Source organism: Ochlerotatus camptorhynchus, unplaced genomic scaffold (assembly GCF_037179485.1).
Source record: "Ochlerotatus camptorhynchus isolate MF236.1 unplaced genomic scaffold, CSIRO-AGI_Acam_v1.1 ptg000055l, whole genome shotgun sequence".
NCBI classification, from domain to species: Eukaryota; Metazoa; Arthropoda; class Insecta; order Diptera; family Culicidae; genus Ochlerotatus; species Ochlerotatus camptorhynchus.
In genome coordinates this window covers 4,003,134-4,023,402 of record NW_027040545.1, presented here as the reverse complement: position 1 = coordinate 4,023,402, position 20,269 = coordinate 4,003,134, and the positions used below count along the sequence as shown (strand labels likewise).

The following is a 20,269-nucleotide window of genomic DNA, read 5'->3' as shown; positions in this document are numbered from 1 at the left end:
ATCACTAGAACTCAAGCTCAGAACTCAGAACTCTCTTCACCTTAAGACCATCGCTTGTTTCCTTGATTACATTCAACCGACAGCATACGTACATTTCCACCAGACAATCAAGGCGGCCATATTGTTGATAAAAAAATCATTTCAAATTTCCATAACAGAAAAAAAAAATATTGTACTGACACTATTATCACAATTTCCCACTCAACTCAATATCCATTTCATCATTTGACCACGATTTTAGAGGAAAAACAAATTTCTAAGCACTTACATTTTTCACTCACCTATCGGCTGCGCCAATTGTAGGATCCAGTGGTGGAGGTCTTCAATATTTATTGAAAAAACACTTAATACGTCTGTTCGTCTTCAATTCTATATTTCAACTGACTCCCGTTTATAATTCACCCTCCATACTGCCTTCGTGCCCTCACCTTCTTACTCTTTTAATCTGTCTCTCGTAAACCATCTCTTTCCCTCTTTTTGGTCACAACCCTACACTTACAAGAGCGGAGGTGGAGCACAGAAACACGAAAAATGAAAAACTGGTGGAAGCACAACCGACTAACGTGATGCTACAATAACACAGCCACAAATATTCACAATATTCACCATATGTCAACTTAACCGTGACGAATCTTCACATCCTCACATGCACACCAGCGAATACGTTTTTTTGTTTCCCAACAAACAATTGAGAGCTCTTATAAAACACCTGAGTTGATCAAACGTTGAATAACAGCTTCCAGAGTTGAACAAGAATGTAGTTGTATTGCCATTTGATTAAAAGTTTTAAAAGCTGTTGGAGCACTCTTAAATGATTGTTTACGTTCGGTTTAACTATATGCTTTATAAGACCTACGATAACTTTTATAGCACCTTTGTTAAACTGATTGACAAGAGCTATATAGAACGTGAAATAAACGCATCAAAACAAACCATTGGGAGCTCTTATAAAACACCTGAGTTGATCAAACGTTGAATAATAGCTTCCAGAGTTATACAAGAATGTAGTTGTATTGCCTTTTTGGTTAAAAGCTTCAAATGCTGCTTGGAGCACTCTTAAATGATTGTTTACGTTCGGTTGAACTGTTTGACAGGAGCCATATAGGATGTGGAATAAACGCATCAAAACAAACCATTGGGAGCTCTTATACAACACCTGAGTTGATCAAACGTTGAATAATAGCTTCCAGAGTTATACAAGAATGTAGTTGTATTGCCTTTTTGGTTAAACGCTTCAAAAGCTGCTTGGAGCACTCTTAAATGATTGTTTACGTTCGGTTGAACTGTTTGACAGGAGCCATATAGGATGTGGAATAAACGCATCAAAACAAACCATTGGGAGCTCTTATACAACACCTGAGTTGATCAAACGTTGAATAATAGCTTCCAGAGTTGAACAAGAATGTAGTTGTATTGCCTTTTTGGTTAGAAGCTTCAAAAGCTGCTTGGAGCACTCTTAAATGATTGTTTACGTTCGACTAACCACCAACCACAATTTTGTTGCTAAAAATAGCACAAGTGATAGGCACGTTTATATGACCATAAGGCAATGATTATTCGACAGCAAGAGAAGTCACTCAAGATGAGCTTCATATACTTCTCTCATATGATCAAAATATGTATTCAAGAATAGAGCAGATGGAAACAGAAGCGGCTGGCAATCCGGGATCATGAGTTCGAATCTTGCTTCGAGAAACCCTCGGTGGAGTAGAGGTAAATTATATATAGGTGTTATTAATAAATGCAAACATTAATTTAGACATATATCATATAATCAACGATAACATTTCTAGATAAGTTCTCTCAATTAATGATTAGAGAGATTAATTGAAAGAATATCAATCAAAGATTAAACAGATGCTTGTTACTACTTCCTCCATGATCACAGAATGTGAATTATGGCACAATTATATATTTTTTCAATGTGCACAAATAAATTAAATTAATAAAAACTGTACAAGCAATTATTTTGGCGTACCACGACAATTGTTAAACTAATTTTAATCTGTGAATATTGTGAGTACTTACACAACGGTTATTAAGGAGTCATTAAAAAGTGCTATAAACGCTTTTCACCGCTTGCTACAATGATTATTTAGGAGTCATAAAAGAGTGTAACAAACGCCTCTCAGGTTCAATCTCTAATACTTTTCGAAGCAGCTGTTAGGAGGTGTCTACAAACGTTGTATTAGAGCTTTCACCAGAACAATAAAGCTTGATTTTAAATATGTATCTATAAACGTTGTATAAAAGTTGCTTCTATCCGGTTGTTAAGGAGTCATTGAAAAGTGCTATAAACGCTTTTCACCGCTTGCTGTACAATGATTATTTAGGAGTCATAAAAGAGTGCAACAAACGCCTCTCAGGTTTACTCTCTACTAAATTTTAAAGCAGCTGTCAAGAAGTGTCTACAAACGTTGTATAAGAGCTTTCACCAAAATAATAAAGCTTGAGTTTAAATATGTATCTATAAACGTTGTATAAAAGTTGCTTCTACTCCTATACCGCGTATACATATAATGCTGTAGTTGAACAGGTTCTCCAAACCAGTGTAAACAAGAGTTTTACAGAAGTTGTAATAAACAAATTGTACAGTTATTATTCAGCATGCAGTTGAATAAAATCACAATGGAAGCGTTTCTTCAACAAGAAATTGATTTTGGGTAAACGTTTTACTGAATACGTTAGACAACACCTTTGTGTTGCAGTTGTATAGGTTCTCCAAACCAGTGTAAACAAGGGTTTTATAAAAGTTGTGGTGAACACATTGTGCAATTATTATTCAACATGCAGCTGAACAAAATCAAAACGAAAGCGTTTCTTCAACTGGAAATTGTTACTTGGGTTGTTTTGGTAGCTACCTACTAGGTAAAAAGCACGCGGAAACTCGAAATCCGTGACAGCGAAAACCAAACCAACCGGTCGCAGACAGAGCCTACTCAGTTTTTCCGACGATAATGTTCTGTAGTTGATTCAGGCTGTGTTCCATTTGGTGAATTTTCACTTAAATTCACACTTTAAAAAACACTTCGAATCTCAATTATAATATTCGAAAATCCCTCTGATGTTGATCTTTCGGTTTTCGCAAGGAGTTGGTCACTCTACACAGTGTGCCAAAATCAAACTTGGGCACACCCGGGCGTCGTCATTGACGCTGTTTGGCACCCATGGTTACAATTTTAATGATCTTTAAAGTTACTGGCAACACTGAACTTTTTCTGCGCTTACGCAGTGTGCATGTGTCAAAATTTGTTATTGATTCTCAAAATCATTATATCCGTGACGGCAGTCGCATCCACATTTCCTCCCAGACGAATAACAGCTGACAGCGGTATCTTGACGTGACCGAGGTTTCCGGCCATGGCTATAGCAGCAGCATTGCATTGGAAGCAGCCGCAGCCGTGGGAGCTGCATCGCTAATTCGTGTAGCCGTGACCGACGCTGGAAATCTCGGGCCGGTCACGACAAGCGGTGCTTGAGTTATAATCGGAAAGTTAACAACCAAACAAAAACTATACCATCCGGCCATTCGAACTGCTCGAATACATCCATGGCGGTGGTTGCGAGGGTGGCTGCTACACCAATCGTTCCATCGTCCAAAATAGTATGTTGGAGAACCGTCTTGGCAAAATATCAAAAAGTTCAACAAATTATTTGTTGTCACCTGCCTTTTTGCACTTCCAACTAACACAATAAGAAATTATAATTACGAATCTAAACATTAACTACTCAGAAAAAGGAAAATCCTTTCTTTTCTCAGAAAAAGAAGCTTCCGCTCTTTCAAAGCTAACGTGCCCCACGCACCGTTCATCTTCTTGGAGGAGGAAAAGCACAGCTTCATAATGAACGGGAATTTTGTTCATTTGTGATCGATCGCGCTGTGGTTGCACTTCATGATGGCGTTCACCGCCAGGACTACGCTCGGGAACTCGACCAATCCGGAGTAGCAAATTTCCGATTTCAGCGGGAACATTCGCACTTGTGACGGGTGGCAGTCCTTGGTGGTGAATGCAGTCAGCAGTAGATCCTCGGACGGCATACGAGTAGGGTAGGTATTGAAGAAGTGGAGAATGCGATTTTTGCTGGCCTGGAAAGTGATTGTTCTTGGAGGTGCTGACCTTGAAGCTGATCGAATTGACCAGCAGGGTGTACGTTCGACTGGTTTGACGTTTCCCATCTGGACCATGGTGGTAGCCTCTTTGGTCTTCAGGAACATCATCCTTGCATCCATACAGGTAGAACATATTGAACAGCTTATCGGTGTTGGCTGTGTTGTTATCGAGTTCGTAGACCATCATCACTGCGCCCTATTGCTGTGCCGGTTGAATGAAGTTGGCTGGTCCGTTTCGGGTCAGCGGTACGTCCTTCATCAGTCCGACGTGTGTTCCGGCCGGTGTTGGTATGCAGTTTTCCGACGGATGATACTCGGGTGGTGACAAATTCGGTGCAAATCCGTTCCCTCCGTCGGCTCCTTGAAGGGCTAGTTGACTAATGATTGACGTTCGTTGTGCGGGGTCGGCCTTCCGCCGAAGATGGAAGGATCGTGTAGCAATGGAGCTCGTCCGTTGCAGGCATTCTTGGAGACGGATGCATCCAGTGTGTAGTCCCAACTGGAGTCGGTGTCGATTTTGAAAATATTGAAAATCAAAACAAAAACAAGAGCTGTTAAAATACCGCGGTTGCCGCAAGGCATTATTCTCAAGCAAACAATAGCCAGTTCAATGACTTCTCAGCACTGCCGATACAGCTGCGGCACACTGAGGTACACTGAGAAAAATGTTGGCGCAAAATAAGTGTGTAGAGTGACCACCCCTTGGGTTTTCGAGAAGGTGTTTGTCAAGGTCTGTCAGAAATAAGTCTGGTGCAATAGCAGGTTTATTTGAAAATATTTCATCTGTCAAATTTAAGCGAAAATTCACGAAATGGAACACAGCATTTTGAGGCTAAATAAGAATAAGATAGAATAAGATTTTTTTTCCAACTGGTGAAGATTTTGGAATGCCGATTTTTTTGTCAGTTTATTCAACTTTGAGGGGAGAATCGGGATTAATAGGATTTTCCAGAGATCACCATAATACGGGACCAGGGCAATTTGATTCCTTTGATATATTGAATTAAATAGTTAAGTTCATATTGGTTCAATATTTAGAACGCCATTTCAATTATCCAATGGCTTAATCTAGTCTTGGAAAAAAAAAACATCGTCAGCCCTCACGAAGCTGAGGTTGCTGAAAACGCATCCGAGATTACGGCTGTCGAACTGTTGGCCTACATCAAATCATCTAAAAACATGAAGGCTCCAGGTCTCGACAACATCCTGAATCTGGAACTCAAATACTTGAGTTCCACATTGTACAACCCCAAGGCGAACCAGCCAATGGCTGAAAGCCTTGTAAATAAAGGAAAAAAAAAAAAACATTGTACAACCATCTGGTATTGATTTCTAATCTGTGCCTCCGACTTGGCTACTTCCCCTCGTGCTGGAAGTCAGCTAAAGTCATACCCATCCGAAAACCAGGGAAGGATCCGTTCCTTCCTTCAAGTTATCGACCAATCAGCCTTCTCTCGGGGTTATTAAAACTGTTCGAAAGAGCAGTCTACCCCGGCTCCTAACATCTGCCGAAGAAAACAACTTGTTACTCCAAGAAAAGTTTGGTTTTTGGAAAGGTCGTTCGACCGTTCACCAGCTGACTCGAGTAACAAACATTCTCAGACGGAACAAGTCTGTTTCGAAAACATCTTCCACGGCGTTGTTGGACGTTGAAAGCATTCGACAATGTCTGGCATGATTTCCTGGTGTTCAAATTGTAGCACTACGGTCTTCGAATCTTCCTAGTGAAGATAATTAACAACTATCTATCGAACAGGACGTTCCCAGTCTCTCTGAATGGCATCACATCGGATGATTTCAACATCGGTGTTGAGGTTCCACAATGAAGCATCCTTGGCCCCATTCTATTCAACCTGTTCACCTCCGATATGTCGGCTATCCCTGATGGTGGATCGTTGTCTTTGTTCGCAGATGACACATCCATCGTCTTCAAGGGTAGGGTCATTGGAGCTCTGACTGCCAAACTTCAGAGAGGCCTGAACGTCCTGTCTGAATATTTCAAAAGCTGGAAAATCCGTATCAACGCGGAAAAGACCCAGACTTGTTCCGTCGGTGAATAAGAAGATCTGCCTGAGCGGCACATTGATGGAATGGTCGAAAGAGGTAGTCTACCTCTGCTTAACACTAGACAGCAAGCTGATTTTCAGGGCGCACTTTGACAAAACCAAAATCAAGTGTAACATCTTGATAAGAACACTGTATCCACTCATCAACAGGAGGTCTACTCTATCCCTGAAAAATAAGCTTGCTGTCTACAAACAAATCATCCTTCCCGTAATAGAATACGGGATGCCAATCTGGGAGAGCTGCGCCAAATGCTGCCATCACCTCAAACTCCGAAGGATCCAGAAAAAGTTTCTTAGGATGGTCCTCAACAGTCCCCCGAGGACTAGAAATTCTGAGATCCACCTCCTGGCTGAAATTCAGACATTAGAAGAACGGAGAGTATTCATCCTGGAAAGATTCAGAGACACCTATCTGAGATCAAATCATCAGATCATACGTGATCTAGCACGTTAGGTTAAGCTATACTCGTAGTTAGGTAGGTTTTCACTTTTTTCAATTCAAACATTACACACCCCCCAAGGGGTATTCTGGATACTAGTAGAAAAACGTGAATACGTAAATCAACAAATTAAACAAAGATGAAGAACCTGATAGGCTAATCAATTAAAATGTTAAAACAATGTAAATTCATAATTAATAGAAATAAACGTAATTTTACTACTACTACAACGAGATTAATTATCGTGGGCTTTTATAGATGTACCTGTATGTAATGTACCAAGATAAACAACCATTTAAAACTCTTCGATGAAATTAGATACCTATGCCAATGAATTGATATTGCCTGTAAATTAATATCGTTATCCCTATCAAAACCCAAATCTTCATTTCATCTTCTTTTTAATTAAGACTTTCCACGACCATATTTCATCAATCTTAATTGTTTTCCGGTCTCGCAAACTGAGCCGAAACAATTCCAATTTTCTCTTTCCGATATAAAAGCGTTCAAGAAGGCAGTGCTTGCTCAAAATTAAACGAGGTAAAAATAAGATATAATTGCAGTCAATTGTTACCAGGCACCGTACTTTTTCCCAGGCTCCTAAAACAAAAGCATGATCCGGACGAAACCTTTTTCCCGTTTCCAATATCCTTCTGCCAGAAGGCCAAAAAGTCGTTCAATCGAAACTCTGTATCTCACCCCGGTCAAAGGGAATGGAATAAACAGGAACTGCAAAAACGAAACTCTACGAACAATGAATCCCATCGAAGAAGGCGCAGGATTCCAATCACCACCCACCCTCCAATAAAAGAGAAAGCAAGCCATACCATGTATTGCACGCCACCCTTCGACGAAGTCTCTAGAAGTTTGTTTACGTTTCGTTATAGCCTGTGCGAATGAACCGAAAGCCTAACCTAGACTAAAACACATCCTTACCCTATGTGTTAGGAACCAGCCAACGTATGCCTACAGACAGAGCATAAGCACTAGTTCCTACTCGACTAGCGGAAGCGATACACAGCGTATCGACGACGACAGTCTGAATGTGCAGCATGTGCACTGCTTGTTGTTGATCGTCATTATTGATGAATGATGATGATGATGATTGCGGCGCCGACGACGACGGTGTCGTCAATGATGATTGTATATTTCGGCAACTACTGATGACAATGAATATCGTGCACCTTCCGTGTGATGAAGGGGGTGTTAATTCGGTGCACATGCGCAGCGCCACGAGCTAACACTTGGCAGTAAAGCGTAGGCTATGGAAAGCATAATGTTTGGCAGACGGTAAAACACGCGACTGTTGTTAACTCAGTGCTAACATTTGAAAACGGCGCAAAAGCCATTTGTAAACAAATGGTTTGTGGGCCCTTTACTCGCTACCCGAAGAACGCCCACGCAAACCAACAGCATCGTCAGGAAGGGGAAAATTTCCCCTACCCGATGTTGCTGTTGTGTCGCGTGGGTGTACTTCAAGTAGTGAGTAAAGGGCCCACAAACCATTTGTTTACAAATGGCTTTTGTGCCGTTTTCAAATGTTAGCACTGAACTTATTGTTTGCGGAGGGATGTTTGAGAAAGGTGAATTTTTTTTTGATTCGGTAATTATAATGTGGAGTAATTATTTAATACCTACATGTATTGATGATAATTGGGCCACGATAGCTGAAGTGGAAGGTGGCCGGTTTTATAGCACTAATATGCTATAAGGCACGAATTAGATTTCCGGTTCGGTCCCGGATAGTGGATCTTTCCGGATAGACAATTTTGTCATATTTCCTCACAGTTGAGTTCCGTTGTATGGCAACGACTACAGAAATGGTACGTAGGCTCAGAAAATTCTCAATTAACAACTATATCTAGCGTTTAGAATCATAAGGGTCTAACTGCGATGATCGATTATCCCCAGAATTTTTTTTTTGAAGCTGCAACTTTTTCATATCTGCTCTGAAAATAAAACAATGCCTACTTAACACTTGCTCAGAAACATTTAAATTTTCATATACTAATTTAAATCTCTTAATGGAATCCTGCTCCCTTATGTACCTATATTGACGTTTTAAAATATTTTAAGAATCGCAATGTAATTTTTGCGATTAATGGGTTAACTATTTTGGCGTTTTCAGGACTACTATATCATTTAATTTCAGGATTTTTTTTTCATTTACAAGCCACATTGGTTTTGGATTGGATTTCAATGTCATTATGGTATTTTAAAGTAAATTTTGAAAGTTTAATTTTGGTATTATTATGGCATTTTTGGCGTATTAAGGACCATTATGACGTTTCAGTAATCGATGTATGCTTTAGTCGCGAGTGGACGTGTTTATTTTTCGCTCGTTTCGTGCCCCGGAAGGGCAGAAGGCCGGATATGAATCGGAAACGACACGCCGTGCCACCGCTGGTCAGGACTCGCACAACTGTCTGTTGCACAGCAAAAAATTAATTTTTATATCACATTTATCCAGCAGTGTAATATTAAAATTTATTTTTGGCTGTGTGGGCGAAGTACACACCGGCCAAAAACCACATGAAGAGCAATCTGCCCATCGGAAGCGACGCCACGGATTGGGCAAAACCCAACGGCCACAGCAATGGCTCCAGCAAGACATCATCGTCGAATGGACATCAAAACCCAACGGCCATAGCAGCAATGGGAGCAACGGTAACACTGCCAATGGACACAGCAACGGTACTTCCATATCATCAGCGCCATCCCAGAATAGATCATCTCCCAGCATTCCGAGTGGTGAGCGAACATGATGAAGAAGAAGAAAATGGCTTTATCACAGAGCCCCGTCTCGGAACGAGTGTATTGTTGGTGGACCTGGCCTACGATTCAAGAATGGTTTCTGTTATGATAAGTATCAGAAAAAAGGTAAAATAAGTAAATGTAAGTATTATTGACAATAATCATAATAATAAACTCGTATGTACATTGACATACATATATAAAAGGGAAGGGACGGTCCAACAGGGCACCCGATTGAAGCAATTTGGACGGGGAGAGTGGGAATGCCAACTCCCTGTTGATAGCATTTCGTGGATAAAGGGCGAGCTCATCTCCCCACTAATTGGGGCATCTTCCTGTTTGGGGCTTGTCTTTTTGACCAATTGGCTGATCAAGTTGCTGGAAGGAGATTCTTTACTGTTCCGTAGATGCGTATTGGCGACTTTGCCTATCGATCTACCCAATCCGTTTTTGGCCCTTCATACAGCGGAATGTTGAGGACAATCAGAGGTTATTAAGCTTGATCAAGACAAACAGAGAAGAGGGCCCACTGCTGTCGGACTTAGTTTCCGTGCTACAATGGGTGGTAAACCATTATCATCATCATTAAGGACCATTATGACGTTTCAACATATTTATGAGTGTTGTCGTTTTCGAAATTATTGTAAGAATTGTTCGGTTTAAGGGTTTCGAGGTAGGTCTTTTTATAAGAATCATTTTGAGGCCATTTTTGTGATTTTAATTTAGTAATACTCTGATTGCATTTTACAACACAATGAGCAGTTTCAGGCCAAAATAAACAAACTAAACTACTCGACCTTCTGCTATTTGCATAATTGTTTTTTTTATGCTAAAATTCATCCATTTTGGATCTTGCATTTTTTTTTGTAGAGAAAAATATACACGGCATTTTTTCCATTTGTCATTCGGCGTGGAACTGCTTCAATGTGGGCCAGGAATACAATCATAATTAATAACCCCCAAACGAAGCATTTCCGAGACGTTTTTCTTATTCATCATGAAACGAAAATGAAAAGAAAGCCCGATTAGAACGAAAGGCTGGCTGTGGATTTTCTCGTCGTTGCTTTGCTCATCACTTTCAATGAAAGTAACGTCGATTATCGAGATCAAGCCTTTCACCAAGGTTGCAAATACTCATTTCAGCTAAAATAATGTTTCTCGGAATAATAAATCCAAAAGATGGTATGATGGCATGTTTTACTTGTAACTTACAAGAAGAGGTTACAAAGTATGCGTTTTAAAACATAAAGCCTGTAAATTTTGCTTTCTATGAGTCACAATCAGTGATTTGCTGATCGCTGAGTGAGTGAGTGAGTGAGTGTGTGGAAAATCGCTGATTGTGACTCTCATGAAGTGAAATAGACAGGTTTCATATGTCAAACACATACTTTGCAACCTCTTCTTGTATCTCACCAATTCAAAATATGATCATGGCATCTAATTATTTCATAATTAAAAAAAACATTTTTTTTAGCTGAAATGAGTATTTGCAACCTTGTCTTTCACTGACACTCTATCACCGCTCTTTCAATTTGCTTAATATGCGCTATGTCCCGTTTTCGTTACTTTTTCTTAGCTAAATATGTAGAGCGAAGATAAATTAAACATATTACGGGTAATATTCAAGTGTTTTCACGTGAAAAATGCTTTAAATATAGATTTTTATTTTCCCTCATATACGTAATGAAACTTGTGTTGATATGTTTTATGAAAGACGAAACTATCAAAGTCAAACTCTTTTTCACTCGTATTCTTCACCGAAGCTTAAGACCAATGAAGCGAACAGCGAGAAAGAGAGACAAGCGATGTGTTTGTAGACGCCGACTGAGGTTCTGCGTAGCTGTTCGGCTTCAACAGAAAAAGAAAGCTACCAGTCGCTTCGTCGCATCGATTTAGTCGATTGAAGCTGATATTGTGACGCCCTGATTGGCATAAACAGATAGTCTAAAACTCATCCACATAGATGACGCCAAAGTTGGACTTTTCACTCTGACATTTTAGGGACTTGACATCGCTAGCAAAGTTGTCAAATACGTTATTCATTTTGTCCAGCCAGATTTCTGATCTAGCCCACTGTCAAGAGGAGCGACTCTATCTGCGATTGATGAAAGATTTTGTTTTGCTGTGGTTAGCTGCGCGCACGCTGAGTAGATAGATAGAAAATGGATGACGATTTTAAAGATTTCCTGCAATAAATGATGCGCGATGCAAGTATGTAGATGCGAAACATGATAGAAGATTTTTCGAAGATTCATTCGCTAGGGTGTGATTTTCGAGTATATACAGTAAGAAGTGTTCTGTTTATGGAAACACTCGCTTGTATTATTGGCAGACATGTTGTACGTTAGTCCAATGATATTTTTTGGTATACCTAGGAAACTTTCAAAAATAATTCCTAGGGATTTATAGGCAATGCCACGTCGATCTGGCGCAAGCTAACAAAGACTTCTAAATCTCGAAAGTTGGCCTTAAAGAATTTTTTGGATGAACCTGAATACGTTGAGCCGAATGTAGTGCATGTCTATTAGGTGAACTTCAAATGCGTGAAGTATCTCGAATCTGTTCTCGAAGTTCTGGAAGACTTATAGTACAAGTTCAGTGCATTTCGACTGCAAGACTGAAACACTTTTGTTGCCAAATGTCTATCATAACTTCAAGGAGCATCAGGATAAGTTATAAATGAATACAAGGTAGGAGATTTAAAAGTATGGGAGTCATTATGCTTCGCAAATCGTCCCTGAAGAGTTTTAGGCACATTTAAATAGTGGGAGTTTTCGGGTTGGAAATGTTCTCGACTTCCCCGGGCATAGTGTATCATTCATTGTATAACAATGATCAATTCATGCATTGGTTGGCATAGAAAGCTCTCAATTAATAACGATGGAAATGCTTCAAATTACACAAAGTTGAGAGTAGGCATACGCTCACATAAGAGCGTCAAAGCCAGGAAGAAGAAGACTATGAAAAGTCAAAAATTGTGTTTTTCCAAAATCGAACCGCTACTGTACTCCATATTTGTAATACAATGCCTTCCTGTTTATAACAACACGACCTGATCAGTTATTACTTTCCATAGATTTGTGCTTTTCTAGACATTCTACTTGAGAAACAATTCTATAAATCTAAAAACGCTACAATGGCTTCAAAACTGCAAAAACTCTTTCTCTTTCTATATTTGCCTGATTTTTTAGGTAGAATTGTCTTCTTGTTCTTCTTCTTCTTTCAAGCTTATTGCTTATTATATTAGCTTATTGCGTGCTTAGTGTACTAGGTGCACTTGCAATAGTGTAATTCTGTGGCAAGCAAGTACAATTATTCTTTATTGCCCAGGGAAGTCGAGAAATCCCGCGTAACATTTGAAAAGAGCCTATCCTCGTTGATCGATTCTCTTCATCGACTTTCTCTTTGGATACCATGGCTACATAAACGAATTTCACGCTAAGATCGCAGCACAGTTCGACAGAAGACGATGTTAGCTTGCGCCTGAAACAACACACTCAATGGAAAATTAATTTTCAGTCGGGTTATTCGCCAATGAGAAAATCGATGGAGAGAATCGATCAACAATGATAGGCCCTTTTCTCGTGTTGCGCGAGAAATGTTCCAACCCAAAAGATACCTAGACTGGTCTGGGAATCGAACCCAGCAGCCTCTCGCATTGTAGTTGTGCCTTTACTGACTGAGCTTAGGGAGACCCCTGGTAGAGTTGTAGATATTAAATAAGAGCCACCAAAAATAGGGTGGCTCTTATTTAATATCAGGGTGACAACTCTACCAGGGGCCTCCCTTAGCTCAGTCAGTAAAGGCACAACTACAAAGCGAGAGGTGGCTGGCTCAAAATCAGAAATTTTAGTTTTGTTTTCATTCTTCTCTCACCGGCATCATTAGCGAAGGAAAACATCAAACAGACCTAGTAATATGTAGCAGGCTGCGAGCGCGAAGGCGGACGCGCGCGTAATCCAAACCAAACGCCAACCCGAATAGGCAATGTTCTTTTCCTCCCTCTCATTCATAAAAATACTTTCACCACCCTTTCTTCGAATTCGCTTTCCAAGCATAGAATTTTCTCTCGCTCTTTGCCGAATGCGCTCGCTCTCTCCTCTCGCTGGAGGAAAACCATGTGCATCATCATTGAAATCATCGAAGAAGAGGGTCGTTTTTCCTCCCTATTTGTTTTCGCACCAAGGGGCATTCCAATGGCAATTCCTGTCGGGACCACCGCCACCAAGAGGACGCACATTCACATTCGTGCAAGGTCTGCTCAGTCCTATTTGGAGAGTGGTCCGATGCGAACGTGTTTTCCCTTTCAAACGTCATTCAGAACACTTCCCAATTTGCCATTCAGTGAGTGATTAACAGTGTAGTGTGAGTACCTAATAGACAAAGGCCGGCTTATTTGGACACCTGTAGAAACAAGAACAAAGAAGGCGGGAAAAGTGAATTCGAAACCGTGCTCGGATTTAAATTTGCCCTTTTCGAATTAGACTGCATTATTCGGACTGCGGGTCCACGCTGTTGGTCCGACGGGTTTGGTTTGAGTGCGTAACGAAGCTTGAAAACAATTGGGGAATCCGATACCCATCTCGGCGGGTCGGATTGCGGTGGCTTAACCTGTGGTATTTCCACTTTTTTTATCGCAGTCTATACGTTCACACATGACAGTGGTACCTCAACGAGCAAATATAATCATTTATATGGGATTTTTTCTCTCTCATTTCTATGAAGTGTTTTACGCAAGATGAAATGTGAAATGTGAGCACGTTCATTTTTTTCTGATGAATAGAATCGTCAACATCAAACAAACTGAATTAAATCTCAAACGATAACAAAAGGCGCGCAGTGCACAATGTGTTTGGTGGTTTTTCGCTGGAATTAAAACATAAAACCGGTGGAAAGCATTAGTGAAGTATAAACCGCACCAGAGAAAGCAGTCTTTGAGACCAAACAAAAACTAGCCTCCTGTGGCTTAGAGCCTAATTGAAACATACCGTGAACCCCTATTCCCACAATCAGTAGTCCAAGCAATCTGTCGCCGTGGTGAAGTCGTGCTGCGAATAGGATCCATTATAGTGTTGTGTGTGATAGAGTGAATTTGATTTTGCACAATCACGAACCAAGGTGGCTGTGGGTTCGATGAATTAGATTTGATAACGGGGTAGTGAGAAAGCGTGTGAAGAAAAGCAAAGTGGCTGCATCAAAGCAAGCCAGACAGGCGGCTAAGAGCAACGAAAATCAAATTTGCATAGGATTTGTGCAAACAGTTTTAATGCTTCTGAAAGTGGATTAGTGGCGAGCTCGCAGGAAGGTCCCGTCTGGTGTACGCTGAGAAGGTTTAGCCGTGGATCATCCTACCGTGGAAGTTATATTCACTGGGTAAATTAGGTTTCGCTTTTCTTGTTTCACTTCCCACCTTATCCTCTTATTAAAAAAAAAATACTTGCATTACTATAAACTTTAGCTTATACTCGCATAAATTTGATTACGTCCATGCTAAACATTCATTATATTACTAAATTTAGGCGAATAAATCCCGTCCTCGACAAATCCTCATCTGAGCCACCATAAATACTCAAATAATCCGATCTGATTAGGTCTTATTTGCAAAAAAAAAAAAACAAACATTCCCAACACAAACAGTCCACCTTTACCCCAACAGAGTCCAAGTTGTTAACCTTTTTAAGGTTAACTGAAAACGTGCAAAGCCTAATAGGAATCTAATCCTAATGAAAACAAACATAAAACTCGTGATCGCATAATATCCTGTCGACCTGCCGGCTTCTTCCAAAGCCCCGTCCTGCAAAGGTTAGCAACGATGAGGAAATTCTATCACAACGAGCGAATAACGAACGAAATAAAAAGTAATAATAAATCCACGCGGCAAACGACAGAACGCGCGAATTCGCGGAACGAAAACATTTTTCCCGTTTCCCAACCTTCCTTGGTTCTTTCAAGACACGCAACATGCGAATTGAAAATAAAGAAGCTTTTCAAGCCTCCGTTGTAAGGTTTGTATGCACAGACAAACAGACCAGGATGTGCCATTGGGGGAAGTGGGTAAAACCAACCTCCCCAGTGAAACCATTAGCCGCACTCCGAAATCTGTGTCTGACGGATATTCCATTTCCGTTTTTTTTTCGGTCTCATATTTTCGGATTAAAAGTTTTCTTTTCGCCGCCTGCTTCCGTTCTTGCGGACCGAGCTGCAAACGTGTAATAATAGCTGATTTACTTTTGCTGCCTAACTTAGAAGGCGGCGAAATAAGATTGACGCATGGCTTGACGGTTAAAGTGTGGCATGAGCAAATTTCTGTGTTGTGTGACTGCTGACTTTGATGATGTGCCTGTAGGTAGGATTGCAAATATCGTACCATTAGTGGTGTTTGATGATTTTATGCTGCATAATTGAATGGAACAAACATGTCTGCACCTATTTGTAAATAGGTTTTATTGTTATCAATAGATTTTCTATTGAAACTTTTTAACTATCAATTGCTACTTTCCACAAGTCTATTTCTCGTTTTCAATAGTTTATTCCTCCTGACCGGCAGCTTTATTGGTAATTTCACGTTAAACTATGGGAGTTTCCCTTATTTTTAGTGAGCGCTAGGCTGCCACCCTTTTTAACATGAGCAGTCCTTTGAAGTTTTGATGATCTTATTCTTTTTAAACACTAAACGCAGTTTGTCATAAAATTTAGACAAATCAACAGACAAAAATAGGAGATTTTTGCTTTTTTCAAACATGAGCAGTTCTTTGGAGTTGTGTTGTTCGGAATTCCGCCAAATGGCATTCGGCCAAACGGTATTTGGCCAAATAACCCGTAACCCTAGTCCTCACATTAAAGTTCGTAGTGCATTTCCATGATTATTGATTGAGAGCTTTTTAAGCTTGTTCCATTTTTGAACTCACATATTTTTTAGTATGCTCAAGTGCAGGGCAGTTGGGAATATGTCCAACCCGATACAATACAGACCGAGAATATTGGCCATCCGTTAGGTTAGTATGATTTATGAGAAAACAAGCATATGAATTTTAATTTCAATTTGAATATCAAACGTTATTTAATATTAATGCCAATATATTTTGGAAGATTAAAGCAGCGGATGTTGTTAAAGTCCTCAACTGCCACTATTTCCATAACAGTCCCATGTCCTATGCGATTTCTATTTACATAGGACTGTTATTCGAATAGCAGCAGTCAATCTGCTAGTATAACTTTTGCCATTGTACAAACTATTGTCGAATTTGTATATCAGAAGAACCATCTTCCATTATTTAAATATGCAAATGCAGCACCAAATTTAACTCTTTGTCAGATTACACTAGCACTGATACGATAATCCAACGTAAATGAACCCGCAACTACGTGCATAGTTTGGGGCTATATGTATAACCATTTTCCACTTCACGCAATCACTCCGTTAAAAAGTCGTTATCCATTTGCATTTAGACTGTGATTTTCACATTTTCCTGACACAATAGGAGCAACAATAATAACAACCCTAAAGCAGCAGAGCGGTGGTTGTACATAGGACTAAAAAGTTCTCCCCTCCTGGTACCAAAAGAGCAATATGCTAATGATACATCGCTTTCGAGCACGCCGCTTGTCGTCGGCCGTGACGTTTCCGCACCCCACAACCATCAGGGCGGCGTCATCATCGGCTCGGGGCATCATCATTGCTGGATGATATGCCAAAAACCAAACTCCATTCACCGGTCCGGAAGGAGACAAAATTTATTTAAATTTGCCCACATGCATACATCGGTGGTACGCGCTGGTACTGGTACGGGCGGGCGTCAAAAAATCACCCTACACTGGTCAATATGAAATTTATTTTTTCGCAAAGCAACCCTCCATACAATTCGAAAAAACCAAGCAAGCTGCTCATTTGAAAATTTCTCGGATAATTTTTGCTAACCAATGTTGGGCATTCACTTACCAAGAAGCATGTATCGTCCAGATAAAACAAAAAAGAAAAATTGTTCTCGGAATGTGTTATGATTTATGTTGGTTGGCCGCTTTCATCCTTTTTCCGATCCTGTCACAACGGTTCTAGCACTCATACCTACTATATGGACATAGAAATCGTCCATTCAGTTTGTCCTTCCGCTCGCTGCTGGCGTGGCCAACTAGATGAATGTCAGCTCCGTAATCCTCGATTTTGGTTCAGTTTTGTCGGCACTCATGCTCGTCCGGCCTACTACGCCCGGCAACGAATTGACCATAGATGAGCAATCAGCTTTATCCTTCCATATGCTTACCACTCGCTTTCATTAGAGCGTCTCGTGCCTCTGTGTTTGAATCTATGAGCTGGTGGTGAGTGGTACTTGAATTTCACTGTACGTAAAGCAATAACGAGCTCCGTAAGGCGTACCGGAAAAGCCGCAAAATTCTCTAGATACAGTCGAAGAGATTAACGCGTTTTCCTCCTCTCGCAGCAGTTTTGCACACATCACGAGTGTGCTTTTCTTCTACGACGGCTCTGTAAAGGGGACACTCTGGAGAATAAAGCCGATAAAATGAAAATGAAACAAAACCCCCATCGCTTTCACCCCCAAATAATGGGAAAAGCCCTGCTCCCGGAACGTGATAAAGAGCGTACGATTTGTGTGGTCTATTGCAAGCGCCATTTTTTGGCCGTAGGCCAACTCTAGAGCCAGGACGCCGGTTATGAAGAAATAATTGGCCCAATAGCCCGGTACCGGGATTATCACCTTCAGTTGAATGTCAATTACGGATTCGGCTTGACTGACTGCAGGGATATGGATGGATATAGGTATCATTGCCCAGTTCAGTCGTTCAGCTCGTGAACCGAGTGCATTGGGGTAGTTTGCAACGATGAAGCCCTATGAATGGTACTGCTGAAATGGGAACGAAAGTGAACTGGATACGGTAATTGATTCATTCAAAACAGTTTCCAAACTACCTATCTCTCCTGCAGAAGGGGTTATGTGTCATGTGTCGTTGCTGATTGAAGGGATTAAATGAGGAAGTGGGCAGGTCGGAATGGTGACCTCAGATGGTCTAGTCAGTAAAGGCATGGTATTATCAAGCCGGAGGCGGCGGGTTCGAGGAAATCTTCGGATTGGAAATTTTCTCGATTTTCCTCACTATGATTGTGCTTGTTACACAATATACAAAAATCATGCATTAGTGTTGGTATAGAAAGCTCTTTATTAACTGTGGAAGTACATCTAGAAGACTAAGTTGAGAGCCGGCAAAACGCACGCTACAGAAGCGTAAAAATCCTAGAAGAAGAAGAAGGGGCAGGTCGGATTAAGTACAAAGCGGGTTACAAATCCAACATGATTATATAAGTTGAAGTTAACTTACAATCATGACCTTTCATTTTCCAATTACCCTCATTATCATCTACCCATGGAATGAGATGACCTGGAATGGATTTCTCTGGTTGCTCTGATGCGAACAAATAAAGTATAATAAAATATCAGAAGGGCATCTTTTAAGCAGTGGTCCAAATCAAGGGGCAAGACAGCTGTACTCAGAGTAAATATTTCTAAATTACCCGAGACTTCACTGAGTCTGTAGAACTTCAAGATCTGAACTACAGATTGGTCTGACATTGATACCATTCGATGATGTGCAGGCTCTCTTGATCTTCGCAGATTCATAAAAATTTCCTATACATTGTTCAAGACTTCATTGAACCTTTAAATCTTCAAGATCTTAGCTACAGAATAGTTTGTACCGTGCGGGACCGAAATCCGTACACCTAAGCACGAGAGAATCATTAACGGTCAATACTAAATAATGCTATCACATTATGCTCCGTATCACATCTTTTTCCTTTACATTTATCTTTATTTTTCCAATATTTGCAAACACCAGGTCTTAAAATTACCTTCAATTATTAGAAAAAAGGATTTAAATTGCACATATCTTGAATCAAAATCCGTACAGCGTTTTACGATTGAATCAAAATCCGTACAGTTTTGAATCGAAATCCGTACACTGTGTTGAGGATGAATCAAAATCCGTACAGTCATGAATCAAAATCCGTACATGAATGTAAATCGATCCAAATCAATGAAAAAAAAACGTGTTGCTATCTTGAATAAAGTATTTTTTTGTAGTTGCTTGGCTAAGAGTCCAAAACAGCTATATTCGTTTAAATACACTAGTTTACAGCATATTTGAACTTTGTACGCTGATGGTCATTTCCCATGTAAAATCGTGCGGTGAATCCAAAAATATAGTCAAAAAAAAAACTCAATAGGATAGTTTTGAAGATATAGGGGTAAGAGAGGCATAGTGAACAGGTGGGGCATAGTGAACAGGTGGGGCATAGTGAGCATCGCGCGTGCTCCAGCTTGGACTTCCGGCCGTTCAGAACAAATTTGTTGGCTGTAGGATCAATATCTTAATGATATTGATCCTACCACCAGTTGATTTGTTTCATGCAGTTGGAGATCCAGAGCCAAAGTACGGGATGCTCACTATGCCCTGCCTGTTCACTATGCCCCTCCTTCCCCTAGCTAAAAAATGAAATCTCACGTTAAAAAAAACTTAAACACAAATATCTCTGGCTGCAATGAAGTGATATTAATTATTTTAACGCCAAATTAAACGTGATAAAATTTTATTTCGATCGTTATAACACTATTTTTCCGTGAGAGTAATGGTAGAACCACCATAAACATTTTAATTAACATTGCTTAAAAACTTAGCAGAAATTCAATTTTTCTTAGGAAAACTTAAAAAACAAACTATTAACTAACAACAATACCATCAATCTCACTGACAATTGATGTTCAATTGATCGAACGAAAAAATTTCTTACCTCTAATTTAGCGTTAAAATAATTGATATAATCTCATTACAACCGGAGATATTTGTATTATAGCATGAGCATGATTGACCGCCCACGGTTGCTACTC

General features: G+C 40.2%; 1 protein-coding gene across 1 annotated transcript in view; it reads left to right on the top strand.

The window, feature by feature from the left end:
• The window catches only part of gogo (golden goal), a 178,529-nt gene that overhangs the window by 89,530 nt on the left and 68,730 nt on the right, over nt 1–20,269 (top strand). The window contains exon 2 of the mRNA XM_065239431.1: nt 14,553–14,744. The gene's annotated coding sequence lies outside the window, so the exon portion shown is untranslated. The remainder of the gene's footprint in view (nt 1–14,552; nt 14,745–20,269) is intronic.